This window comes from Orcinus orca, chromosome 3 (genome assembly GCF_937001465.1).
Source record: "Orcinus orca chromosome 3, mOrcOrc1.1, whole genome shotgun sequence".
NCBI lineage: Eukaryota > Metazoa > Chordata > Mammalia > Artiodactyla > Delphinidae > Orcinus > Orcinus orca.
This window is the reverse complement of record NC_064561.1, coordinates 49,560,230-49,575,169: the sequence shown is the minus strand read 5'-3', so window position 1 is coordinate 49,575,169 and position 14,940 is coordinate 49,560,230.

The window sequence follows — 14,940 nt, the reverse complement described above, 5'->3', positions numbered from 1 at the left end:
TTGTGCATATGAAGTGACCATTAGCACAGATTTTAAAGCTGCTGTTGAAGGTATCAGCCATTGGGCGGCAGCATTTCTCCTTTCCCCATTCTGGGAATTACGGAAAGAGTCCTTCCTGCCAGTGGTGTTCCTCGGTTATATATTAGAGAGGAATGTGCCCGGACAGACCCCCAAAAGCTGATGTCTCCTAACTTACGTTTGGTTTCTAAATTGAAATTATATATATTTTTAATTGGAGTAATATTCCATTGTGTACATGGACCACTTCTTCTTGTGCCTTCCTCTGTTGACAGACATTTTTGTTGCTTCCAAGTGTTGGCTGTGGTAAATATTGCTGGAGTGCAGGATTGCCACCCTGTGTCTTTTGGATTCTCATCCTCTCAGGTGATAGGCCCAGCAGTGGGTATGCTTGATTGAATGGTAGCTCAATATTTACCTTATCAAGGCACCTCCTTTGTGTTTTCATTACTGGTTCTTACCATGTCCCACTTAGAAACGAGGGTGCGCATTTCTCCACAACCCCTTCAGCATTTATTGTTTGCAGAATTTTTGCTGACGGCCATTATGACTGGTGTGAGCTGATAGGTTTTTGTAACTTGGATTTGCATGTCTTTAATAATTCCTAATGTTCAGCATTTTTCCATGCTTTGTTTTCTTTCTGTTAAACGAAAACAGAAAAAAACTGTGAGTACAATAAACCACTTGAAGTGGTCTTCTGGGAAGGCTGCCCTGTTTTGAATTTTTCGTCGATTTTTGACCCCAGGATTTTTTTGAGAACAGGTGACATTTACAGGCTTGTAATGAGTGTGAATATTTAGTGACCACTACTACTGGCTTTAAAGGTGCTGTTGGGGGAAACGGCCACAAGGCGGCAGCATTTCTCCGTTCCCAAAACTGGTTTCTAGGGCAGCACAGCCTTTCTGGAAGTTGTTTTCCCAGGTTGTAAATTAGAATGGAATGTGCTAGGAAAAAATCCCATAAGTTAATATTCCATTATTTCTTGTTCGATTTTTTAGTCTTTTTAAATCAAGGTAATATTTAGAATATTGTTTGTCCTAGGTGTATACAATCTGGTTCATTTGTACATTACATACACACACACACACACACACACACACACACACATATATGTAATATATTGATGTACAGATACTCTTCCCATGTAAATTATTGCAGAGTGCTCCATTGACCTCCCTTGCTATATGGTCGGTCTCTTTGATAAATGTATTTAGTAGGTATATGTACACATATGGTAACCCTAATCTTAATTTTCCATACCGCCCACCTTTCCATTTACATAAGAATAGTTTGTTTTCTAAGTCTGTGAGTTTCTTTCTCTGTGAAAATGCTATCATTTTTGTCAGTTGTTAGATAACGCCTATAAGTGATATCATACTATATGTCTTTTTCTTTCTGACTTACGGCATGTTCTGAGATTATATCTAGGCTCATAAATGGTGCCTCAACGAGCAGTGTTTCACTGTTTTCCATGGCTAATATTCCATTATGTACATGGACCACTTCTTTATCCATTCATCCATTGATGGACATTTTGGTTGCTTCCGTGTCTTGGCTATTGTGAAAAATCCTGCAGTGAAGCTGTTGCAGTCTGTGCCTTCTCGGCTCTGGTATTTTCAGGTGAGAGGTTCAGCGGTGGGCCTGCTGAATGGAATGCTGGCTCAATTTTTACTTTTAAACACAGCTCCTTTCTGTTCTCACTATTGGCTCTTACCACTTTACATCTCACCAGCAGCTAGAGGGTACACAGTTCTCTAAAACCCCTTCAGCATTTATTGTTTGTAGACCTTTGGCTGATGGTAGTTGCCGTGTGTGAGTTGAAATCTTTTTGTAGGCTAGATTTGCATGAGTTTAAAAATTTATGTTGTTGAGCTTTTATCCATTTTCCTTGTTTTTAGAAAAATAATGAGTAAAATTTACCTCTTCCTACTATCTCCTTGAAAATTTTGCCAGTTGTGAATTTTTGAGGGTAGTTGTCCTTTACTGTCCTGAGTCCTTGTGAATGTTAAGTGACCGTTAGCTGTGGTTTTAAAGCCGCTCTTGTGGGAAACGGCCACAAGGCGGCAGCATTTCTACATTTCCAACTCTGGGTTTTTGGGCAACAGAGGTTTCCTGGAAATCGTGTTTGTAAGCTGCAAATTAGAGCAGAATGTGCCACGGCAAACTCCCAAGAGCTTATATCTCCTTCCTTCTTGTTTGTTTTTTACATTTAATTTTTATTTATTATCACAGCAAATTGGATAAAAATACTGTGTTTTTTCTAGGTGTATGGAATCTGGTTCATTATATCAATGTATTGATCTATTCATCTTTGGATCCTTTCCCGTGTAGGTTACTACAGAGTGTTGAGTACACCTCTTTTAGCATTCCATAGGTATTTTGTGATTATATATTTCATATGTATTACTACATGTCTGTTAACCCCCATATCCTAATTCATACATTCCTTACACCTTTCCATTTGGTAAAACATAATTTGGTTTTCTGAATCTATGAGTGTCCTTCTCTTGGAAATTATTTCATGGGTATCAATTTTTAGGTAACACCTATAAGTGATGTAATAGGATATCTGTCTTTCGTTTTCTTTCTTACTTCAGGTAGGGTGATTATCTCTAGATCCTTCTATGGTGGTGCCAAAGGCATTGTTCCATGCTTTTCCATGGCTAATATTCCATTGTGTACATGGACCACTTCTTCTTGGTGCATTTTTCTGTTGATGGACATTTTGGTTTCTTCCAGCTCTTGGCTATGGTACATGTTGCTGCAGTGAAGGATTGCCAGCCTGTGTCTTTTTGATGCAGGTCTACTCAGCGGATAGGCCCATCAGTGGGCCTACCTGATCACATAGTAGCTCAAGTTTTACCTTTAAACACACCTCCATTTGGTTCTCTGTACTGGCTGTTACCAGGTTACATCCCATCAGCAGCTAGAGGGTACACAGTTCTCTAAAACCCCTTCAGCATTTATACTATGTAGACTTTTTTGCTGATGATCCTTCTGACGGCTGTGAGGTGAACGTGTTTCTAGACCGGATTTGCATGGCTTTATTAATTCCTGACGTTGAGCGTTCTTCCATGCCTTTTTCTATAACAAAAAAAGAGACAGAATATGAAATGTGCATAAAATATGCCTCTGGAAATTGTCGTTTTGAAATATGGATGTCTTTTGAGATTTTTGCTCGATTTACGACCGAAGGATTGTTTTGAGGACAGGTGTCATTTACAGGCCTGCAATTATTTTGACTATCAAGTAACCATTACAGCTGCAGTTAGAGCTGCTGTTGTGTGAAACGGCCACAAGGCGGCAGCAGTTCTCATTAACCAAATCTGGTTACTAGGGAAACAGAGCCTCAATGGAAGTCCTGTTCTAGGTTGCAAATTAGAATGGAATGGGCCAGGAAAAAGCCCCTTAAGTTTATATCTCACTAAATATTGTTCTTCTTTTAAATTTAATTTTCATTGTTTATCACAGCAAGTGTGATTACAAAGTTTTGCTTGTTTTAGGTGTGCAAGATGTGGTTGTTTTCCACATATACCTATCTCTTTTCTTCTTTGGATCCTTTTCCCATTTTAGGTTATGACACAATGTTGAGTAGTCTTCTCTTGGTATTCCGTAGGTCTTTGGTGATTTTATACTTCACCTGTGTTTGTATATCTCTGTTAACTCTGACATCCTAATGTATCCAATCCTCACACCTTTCCATTGGTGAACCATAAGTTTGTTTAATGAATCTGTGATTGCCTTTCTCTGTGGAAATATCTTCACTGGTATCAATTTTTAGGTAACACCTATAAGTGATATCACAGGATACGTGTCTTTCGCTTTCTGACTTACTACAAGTTGTGTGATTACTTCTAGACTCATCTATGTTGATGCAAATGGCATTGTGTCATTGTTTTCCTTGGCTAATATTCCATCTGTACGTGGACCAGTTTTTCTTTGTCCACTCGCCTGTTGATGGACTTTTTGGTTGCTTCCATGTCTTGGTTATTGTAACACTGCTGAAATGCACATTTGCCTGCCTGTGTCTTTCAACTATGTCTTCTTCGGTTATAGGCCCAGGAGAGGGCCTGTTGGTTCATATGGTAGCAAAATGTTTACCTTGTAAAGGCGTCTCCATTCTGTTCTCATTAGTGGCTCTTACCAGGTTATGTTCCACTTAAATTTGGGGGTATGCCCTTGTCCACAACCCTTTCAGCATTTATTGTTTGTAGTTTTTCTGCTGATGTTTATTCTGACAGGTGTGAGCTGACACCTCTTTGAGGTTGGATTTGCATGCATCTCATAATCCCTTGAAATTGAACTTTCAGGCATGTCCTCTTTTTTTCAAGCTGTGAGTAGCGCTTACCTCTTCAAATGGTTTTCTTGAAGTATGTGTCACATTTTGAAATATTTTGGCCATTACCTCCCTGAAGACATTTTCAGGGCTGGTTTCATTTACAGCCCTCCAGTACTTGTGCATATGAAGTGACCATTAGCACAGATTTTAAAGCTGCTGTTGAAGGTATCAGCCATTGGGCGGCAGCATTTCTCCTTTCCCCATTCTGGGAATTACGGAAAGAGTCCTTCCTGCCAGTGGTGTTCCTCGGTTATATATTAGAGAGGAATGTGCCCGGACAGACCCCCAAAAGCTGATGTCTCCTAACTTACGTTTGGTTTCTAAATTGAAATTATATATTTTTTTAATTGGAGTAATATTCCATTGTGTACATGGACCACTTCTTCTTGTGCCTTCCTCTGTTGACAGACATTTTTGTTGCTTCCAAGTGTTGGCTGTGGTAAATATTGCTGGAGTGCAGGATTGCCACCCTGTGTCTTTTGGATTCTCATCCTCTCAGGTGATAGGCCCAGCAGTGGGTATGCTTGATTGAATGGTAGCTCAATATTTACCTTATCAAGGCACCTCCTTTGTGTTTTCATTACTGGTTCTTACCATGTCCCACTTAGAAACGAGGGTGCGCATTTCTCCACAACCCCTTCAGCATTTATTGTTTGCAGAATTTTTGCTGACGGCCATTATGACTGGTGTGAGCTGATAGGTTTTTGTAACTTGGATTTGCATGTCTTTAATAATTCCTAATGTTCAGCATTTTTCCATGCTTTGTTTTCTTTCTGTTAAACGAAAACAGAAAAAAACTGTGAGTACAATAAACCACTTGAAGTGGTCTTCTGGGAAGGCTGCCCTGTTTTGAATTTTTCGTCGATTTTTGACCCCAGGATTTTTTTGAGAACAGGTGACATTTACAGGCTTGTAATGAGTGTGAATATTTAGTGACCACTACTACTGGCTTTAAAGGTGCTGTTGGGGGAAACGGCCACAAGGCGGCAGCATTTCTCCGTTCCCAAAACTGGTTTCTAGGGCAGCACAACATTTCTGGAAGTTGTGTTCCCAGGTTGTAAATTAGAATGGAATGTGCTAGGAAAAAATCCCATAAGTTAATATTCCATTATTTCTTGTTCGATTTTTTAGTCTTTTTAAATCAAGGTAATATTTAGAATATTGTTTGTCCTAGGTGTATACAATCTGGTTCATTTGTACATTACATACACACACACACACACACACACACACACATATATGTAATATATTCATGTACAGATACTCTTCCCATGTAAATTATTGCAGAGTGCTCCATTGACCTCCCTTGCTATATGGTCGGTCTCTTTGATAAATGTATTTAGTAGGTATATGTACACATATGGTAACCCTAATCTTAATTTTCCATACCGCCCACCTTTCCATTTACATAAGAATAGTTTGTTTTCTAAGTCTGTGAGTTTCTTTCTCTGTGAAAATGCTATCATTTTTGTCAGTTGTTAGATAACGCCTATAAGTGATATCATACTATATGTCTTTTTCTTTCTGACTTACGGCATGTTCTGAGATTATATCTAGGCTCATAAATGGTGCCTCAACGAGCAGTGTTTCACTGTTTTCCATGGCTAATATTCCATTATGTACATGGACCACTTCTTTATCCATTCATCCATTGATGGACATTTTGGTTGCTTCCGTGTCTTGGCTATTGTGAAAAATCCTGCAGTGAAGCTGTTGCAGTCTGTGCCTTCTCGGCTCTGGTATTTTCAGGTGAGAGGTTCAGCGGTGGGCCTGCTGAATGGAATGCTGGCTCAATTTTTACTTTTAAACACAGCTCCTTTCTGTTCTCACTATTGGCTCTTACCACTTTACATCTCACCAGCAGCTAGAGGGTACACAGTTCTCTAAAACCCCTTCAGCATTTATTGTTTGTAGACCTTTGGCTGATGGTAGTTGCCGTGTGTGAGTTGAAATCTTTTTGTAGGCTAGATTTGCATGAGTTTAAAAATTTATGTTGTTGAGCTTTTATCCATTTTCCTTGTTTTTAGAAAAATAATGAGTAAAATTTACCTCTTCCTACTATCTCCTTGAAAATTTTGCCAGTTGTGAATTTTTGAGGGTAGTTGTCCTTTACTGTCCTGAGTCCTTGTGAATGTTAAGTGACCGTTAGCTGTGGTTTTAAAGCCGCTCTTGTGGGAAACGGCCACAAGGCGGCAGCATTTCTACATTTCCAACTCTGGGTTTTTGGGCAACAGAGGTTTCCTGGAAATCGTGTTTGTAAGCTGCAAATTAGAGCAGAATGTGCCACGGCAAACTCCCAAGAGCTTATATCTCCTTCCTTCTTGTTTGTTTTATACATTTAATTTTTATTTATTATCACAGCAAATTGGATAAAAATACTGTGTTTTTTCTAGGTGTATGGAATCTGGTTCATTATATCAATGTATTGATCTATTCATCTTTGGATCCTTTCCCGTGTAGGTTACTACAGAGTGTTGAGTACACCTCTTTTAGCATTCCATAGGTATTTTGTGATTATATATTTCATATGTATTACTACATGTCTGTTAACCCCCATATCCTAATTCATACATTCCTTACACCTTTCCATTTGGTTAAACATAATTTGGTTTTCTGAATCTATGAGTGTCCTTCTCTTGGAAATTATTTCATGGGTATCAATTTTTAGGTAACACCTATAAGTGATGTAATAGGATATCTGTCTTTCGTTTTCTTTCTTACTTCAGGTAGGGTGATTATCTCTAGATCCTTCTATGGTGGTGCCAAAGGCATTGTTCCATGCTTTTCCATGGCTAATATTCCATTGTGTACATGGACCACTTCTTCTTGGTGCATTTTTCTGTTGATGGACATTTTGGTTTCTTCCAGCTCTTGGCTATGGTACATGTTGCTGCAGTGAAGGATTGCCAGCCTGTGTCTTTTTGATGCAGGTCTACTCAGCGGATAGGCCCATCAGTGGGCCTACCTGATCACATAGTAGCTCAAGTTTTACCTTTAAACACACCTCCATTTGGTTCTCTGTACTGGCTGTTACCAGGTTACATCCCATCAGCAGCTAGAGGGTACACAGTTCTCTAAAACCCCTTCAGCATTTATACTATGTAGACTTTTTTGCTGATGATCCTTCTGACGGCTGTGAGGTGAACGTGTTTCTAGACCGGATTTGCATGGCTTTATTAATTCCTGACGTTGAGCGTTCTTCCATGCCTTTTTCTATAACAAAAAAAGAGACAGAATATGAAATGTGCATAAAATATGCCTCTGGAAATTGTCGTTTTGAAATATGGATGTCTTTTGAGATTTTTGCTCGATTTACGACCGAAGGATTGTTTTGAGGACAGGTGTCATTTACAGGCCTGCAATTATTTTGACTATCAAGTAACCATTACAGCTGCAGTTAGAGCTGCTGTTGTGTGAAACGGCCACAAGGCGGCAGCAGTTCTCATTAACCAAATCTGGTTACTAGGGAAACAGAGCCTCAATGGAAGTCCTGTTCTAGGTTGCAAATTAGAATGGAATGGGCCAGGAAAAAGCCCCTTAAGTTTATATCTCACTAAATATTGTTCTTCTTTTAAATTTAATTTTCATTGTTTATCACAGCAAGTGTGATTACAAAGTTTTGCTTGTTTTAGGTGTGCAAGATGTGGTTGTTTTCCACATATACCTATCTCTTTTCTTCTTTGGATCCTTTTCCCATTTTAGGTTATGACACAATGTTGAGTAGTCTTCTCTTGGTATTCCGTAGGTCTTTGGTGATTTTATACTTCACCTGTGTTTGTATATCTCTGTTAACTCTGACATCCTAATGTATCCAATCCTCACACCTTTCCATTGGTGAACCATAAGTTTGTTTAATGAATCTGTGATTGCCTTTCTCTGTGGAAATATCTTCACTGGTATCAATTTTTAGGTAACACCTATAAGTGATATCACAGGATACGTGTCTTTCGCTTTCTGACTTACTACAAGTTGTGTGATTACTTCTAGACTCATCTATGTTGATGCAAATGGCATTGTGTCATTGTTTTCCTTGGCTAATATTCCATCTGTACGTGGACCAGTTTTTCTTTGTCCACTCGCCTGTTGATGGACTTTTTGGTTGCTTCCATGTCTTGGTTATTGTAACACTGCTGAAATGCACATTTGCCTGCCTGTGTCTTTCAACTATGTCTTCTTCGGTTATAGGCCCAGGAGAGGGCCTGTTGGTTCATATGGTAGCAAAATGTTTACCTTGTAAAGGCGTCTCCATTCTGTTCTCATTAGTGGCTCTTACCAGGTTATGTTCCACTTAAATTTGGGGGTATGCCCTTGTCCACAACCCTTTCAGCATTTATTGTTTGTCGTTTTTCTGCTGATGTTTATTCTGACAGGTGTGAGCTGACACCTCTTTGAGGTTGGATTTGCATGCATCTCATAATCCCTTGAAATTGAACTTTCAGGCATGTCCTCTTTTTTTCAAGCTGTGAGTAGCGCTTACCTCTTCAAATGGTTTTCTTGAAGTATGTGTCACATTTTGAAATATTTTGGCCATTACCTCCCTGAAGACATTTTCAGGGCTGGTTTCATTTACAGCCCTCCAGTACTTGTGCATATGAAGTGACCATTAGCACAGATTTTAAAGCTGCTGTTGAAGGTATCAGCCATTGGGCGGCAGCATTTCTCCTTTCCCCATTCTGGGAATTACGGAAAGAGTCCTTCCTGCCAGTGGTGTTCCTCGGTTATATATTAGAGAGGAATGTGCCCGGACAGACCCCCAAAAGCTGATGTCTCCTAACTTACGTTTGGTTTCTAAATTGAAATTATATATTTTTTTAATTGGAGTAATATTCCATTGTGTACATGGACCACTTCTTCTTGTGCCTTCCTCTGTTGACAGACATTTTTGTTGCTTCCAAGTGTTGGCTGTGGTAAATATTGCTGGAGTGCAGGATTGCCACCCTGTGTCTTTTGGATTCTCATCCTCTCAGGTGATAGGCCCAGCAGTGGGTATGCTTGATTGAATGGTAGCTCAATATTTACCTTATCAAGGCACCTCCTTTGTGTTTTCATTACTGGTTCTTACCATGTCCCACTTAGAAACGAGGGTGCGCATTTCTCCACAACCCCTTCAGCATTTATTGTTTGCAGAATTTTTGCTGACGGCCATTATGACTGGTGTGAGCTGATAGGTTTTTGTAACTTGGATTTGCATGTCTTTAATAATTCCTAATGTTCAGCATTTTTCCATGCTTTGTTTTCTTTCTGTTAAACGAAAACAGAAAAAAACTGTGAGTACAATAAACCACTTGAAGTGGTCTTCTGGGAAGGCTGCCCTGTTTTGAATTTTTCGTCGATTTTTGACCCCAGGATTTTTTTGAGAACAGGTGACATTTACAGGCTTGTAATGAGTGTGAATATTTAGTGACCACTACTACTGGCTTTAAAGGTGCTGTTGGGGGAAACGGCCACAAGGCGGCAGCATTTCTCCGTTCCCAAAACTGGTTTCTAGGGCAGCACAACATTTCTGGAAGTTGTGTTCCCAGGTTGTAAATTAGAATGGAATGTGCTAGGAAAAAATCCCATAAGTTAATATTCCATTATTTCTTGTTCGATTTTTTAGTCTTTTTAAATCAAGGTAATATTTAGAATATTGTTTGTCCTAGGTGTATACAATCTGGTTCATTTGTACATTACATACACACACACACACACACACACACACACACATATATGTAATATATTGATGTACAGATACTCTTCCCATGTAAATTATTGCAGAGTGCTCCATTGACCTCCCTTGCTATATGGTCGGTCTCTTTGATAAATGTATTTAGTAGGTATATGTACACATATGGTAACCCTAATCTTAATTTTCCATACCGCCCACCTTTCCATTTACATAAGAATAGTTTGTTTTCTAAGTCTGTGAGTTTCTTTCTCTGTGAAAATGCTATCATTTTTGTCAGTTGTTAGATAACGCCTATAAGTGATATCATACTATATGTCTTTTTCTTTCTGACTTACGGCATGTTCTGAGATTATATCTAGGCTCATAAATGGTGCCTCAACGAGCAGTGTTTCACTGTTTTCCATGGCTAATATTCCATTATGTACATGGACCACTTCTTTATCCATTCATCCATTGATGGACATTTTGGTTGCTTCCGTGTCTTGGCTATTGTGAAAAATCCTGCAGTGAAGCTGTTGCAGTCTGTGCCTTCTCGGCTCTGGTATTTTCAGGTGAGAGGTTCAGCGGTGGGCCTGCTGAATGGAATGCTGGCTCAATTTTTACTTTTAAACACAGCTCCTTTCTGTTCTCACTATTGGCTCTTACCACTTTACATCTCACCAGCAGCTAGAGGGTACACAGTTCTCTAAAACCCCTTCAGCATTTATTGTTTGTAGACCTTTGGCTGATGGTAGTTGCCGTGTGTGAGTTGAAATCTTTTTGTAGGCTAGATTTGCATGAGTTTAAAAATTTATGTTGTTGAGCTTTTATCCATTTTCCTTGTTTTTAGAAAAATAATGAGTAAAATTTACCTCTTCCTACTATCTCCTTGAAAATTTTGCCAGTTGTGAATTTTTGAGGGTAGTTGTCCTTTACTGTCCTGAGTCCTTGTGAATGTTAAGTGACCGTTAGCTGTGGTTTTAAAGCCGCTCTTGTGGGAAACGGCCACAAGGCGGCAGCATTTCTACATTTCCAACTCTGGGTTTTTGGGCAACAGAGGTTTCCTGGAAATCGTGTTTGTAAGCTGCAAATTAGAGCAGAATGTGCCACGGCAAACTCCCAAGAGCTTATATCTCCTTCCTTCTTGTTTGTTTTTTACATTTAATTTTTATTTATTATCACAGCAAATTGGATAAAAATACTGTGTTTTTTCTAGGTGTATGGAATCTGGTTCATTATATCAATGTATTGATCTATTCATCTTTGGATCCTTTCCCGTGTAGGTTACTACAGAGTGTTGAGTACACCTCTTTTAGCATTCCATAGGTATTTTGTGATTATATATTTCATATGTATTACTACATGTCTGTTAACCCCCATATCCTAATTCATACATTCCTTACACCTTTCCATTTGGTAAAACATAATTTGGTTTTCTGAATCTATGAGTGTCCTTCTCTTGGAAATTATTTCATGGGTATCAATTTTTAGGTAACACCTATAAGTGATGTAATAGGATATCTGTCTTTCGTTTTCTTTCTTACTTCAGGTAGGGTGATTATCTCTAGATCCTTCTATGGTGGTGCCAAAGGCATTGTTCCATGCTTTTCCATGGCTAATATTCCATTGTGTACATGGACCACTTCTTCTTGGTGCATTTTTCTGTTGATGGACATTTTGGTTTCTTCCAGCTCTTGGCTATGGTACATGTTGCTGCAGTGAAGGATTGCCAGCCTGTGTCTTTTTGATGCAGGTCTACTCAGCGGATAGGCCCATCAGTGGGCCTACCTGATCACATAGTAGCTCAAGTTTTACCTTTAAACACACCTCCATTTGGTTCTCTGTACTGGCTGTTACCAGGTTACATCCCATCAGCAGCTAGAGGGTACACAGTTCTCTAAAACCCCTTCAGCATTTATACTATGTAGACTTTTTTGCTGATGATCCTTCTGACGGCTGTGAGGTGAACGTGTTTCTAGACCGGATTTGCATGGCTTTATTAATTCCTGACGTTGAGCGTTCTTCCATGCCTTTTTCTATAACAAAAAAAGAGACAGAATATGAAATGTGCATAAAATATGCCTCTGGAAATTGTCGTTTTGAAATATGGATGTCTTTTGAGATTTTTGCTCGATTTACGACCGAAGGATTGTTTTGAGGACAGGTGTCATTTACAGGCCTGCAATTATTTTGACTATCAAGTAACCATTACAGCTGCAGTTAGAGCTGCTGTTGTGTGAAACGGCCACAAGGCGGCAGCAGTTCTCATTAACCAAATCTGGTTACTAGGGAAACAGAGCCTCAATGGAAGTCCTGTTCTAGGTTGCAAATTAGAATGGAATGGGCCAGGAAAAAGCCCCTTAAGTTTATATCTCACTAAATATTGTTCTTCTTTTAAATTTAATTTTCATTGTTTATCACAGCAAGTGTGATTACAAAGTTTTGCTTGTTTTAGGTGTGCAAGATGTGGTTGTTTTCCACATATACCTATCTCTTTTCTTCTTTGGATCCTTTTCCCATTTTAGGTTATGACACAATGTTGAGTAGTCTTCTCTTGGTATTCCGTAGGTCTTTGGTGATTTTATACTTCACCTGTGTTTGTATATCTCTGTTAACTCTGACATCCTAATGTATCCAATCCTCACACCTTTCCATTGGTGAACCATAAGTTTGTTTAATGAATCTGTGATTGCCTTTCTCTGTGGAAATATCTTCACTGGTATCAATTTTTAGGTAACACCTATAAGTGATATCACAGGATACGTGTCTTTCGCTTTCTGACTTACTACAAGTTGTGTGATTACTTCTAGACTCATCTATGTTGATGCAAATGGCATTGTGTCATTGTTTTCCTTGGCTAATATTCCATCTGTACGTGGACCAGTTTTTCTTTGTCCACTCGCCTGTTGATGGACTTTTTGGTTGCTTCCATGTCTTGGTTATTGTAACACTGCTGAAATGCACATTTGCCTGCCTGTGTCTTTCAACTATGTCTTCTTCGGTTATAGGCCCAGGAGAGGGCCTGTTGGTTCATATGGTAGCAAAATGTTTACCTTGTAAAGGCGTCTCCATTCTGTTCTCATTAGTGGCTCTTACCAGGTTATGTTCCACTTAAATTTGGGGGTATGCCCTTGTCCACAACCCTTTCAGCATTTATTGTTTGTAGTTTTTCTGCTGATGTTTATTCTGACAGGTGTGAGCTGACACCTCTTTGAGGTTGGATTTGCATGCATCTCATAATCCCTTGAAATTGAACTTTCAGGCATGTCCTCTTTTTTTCAAGCTGTGAGTAGCGCTTACCTCTTCAAATGGTTTTCTTGAAGTATGTGTCACATTTTGAAATATTTTGGCCATTACCTCCCTGAAGACATTTTCAGGGCTGGTTTCATTTACAGCCCTCCAGTACTTGTGCATATGAAGTGACCATTAGCACAGATTTTAAAGCTGCTGTTGAAGGTATCAGCCATTGGGCGGCAGCATTTCTCCTTTCCCCATTCTGGGAATTACGGAAAGAGTCCTTCCTGCCAGTGGTGTTCCTCGGTTATATATTAGAGAGGAATGTGCCCGGACAGACCCCCAAAAGCTGATGTCTCCTAACTTACGTTTGGTTTCTAAATTGAAATTATATATTTTTTTAATTGGAGTAATATTCCATTGTGTACATGGACCACTTCTTCTTGTGCCTTCCTCTGTTGACAGACATTTTTGTTGCTTCCAAGTGTTGGCTGTGGTAAATATTGCTGGAGTGCAGGATTGCCACCCTGTGTCTTTTGGATTCTCATCCTCTCAGGTGATAGGCCCAGCAGTGGGTATGCTTGATTGAATGGTAGCTCAATATTTACCTTATCAAGGCACCTCCTTTGTGTTTTCATTACTGGTTCTTACCATGTCCCACTTAGAAACGAGGGTGCGCATTTCTCCACAACCCCTTCAGCATTTATTGTTTGCAGAATTTTTGCTGACGGCCATTATGACTGGTGTGAGCTGATAGGTTTTTGTAACTTGGATTTGCATGTCTTTAATAATTCCTAATGTTCAGCATTTTTCCATGCTTTGTTTTCTTTCTGTTAAACGAAAACAGAAAAAAACTGTGAGTACAATAAACCACTTGAAGTGGTCTTCTGGGAAGGCTGCCCTGTTTTGAATTTTTCGTCGATTTTTGACCCCAGGATTTTTTTGAGAACAGGTGACATTTACAGGCTTGTAATGAGTGTGAATATTTAGTGACCACTACTACTGGCTTTAAAGGTGCTGTTGGGGGAAACGGCCACAAGGCGGCAGCATTTCTCCGTTCCCAAAACTGGTTTCTAGGGCAGCACAACATTTCTGGAAGTTGTGTTCCCAGGTTGTAAATTAGAATGGAATGTGCTAGGAAAAAATCCCATAAGTTAATATTCCATTATTTCTTGTTCGATTTTTTAGTCTTTTTAAATCAAGGTAATATTTAGAATATTGTTTGTCCTAGGTGTATACAATCTGGTTCATTTGTACATTACATACACACACACACACACACACACACACACATATATGTAATATATTCATGTACAGATACTCTTCCCATGTAAATTATTGCAGAGTGCTCCATTGACCTCCCATGCTATATGGTCGGTCTCTTTGATAAATGTATTTAGTAGGTATATGTACACATATGGTAACCCTAATCTTAATTTTCCATACCGCCCACCTTTCCATTTACATAAGAATAGTTTGTTTTCTAAGTCTGTGAGTTTCTTTCTCTGTGAAAATGCTATCATTTTTGTCAGTTGTTAGATAACGCCTATAAGTGATATCATAATATATGTCTTTTTCTTTCTGACTTACGGCATGTTCTGAGATTATATCTAGGCTCATAAATGGTGCCTCAACGAGCAGTGTTTCACTGTTTTCCATGGCTAATATTCCATTATGTACATGGACCACTTCTTTATCCATT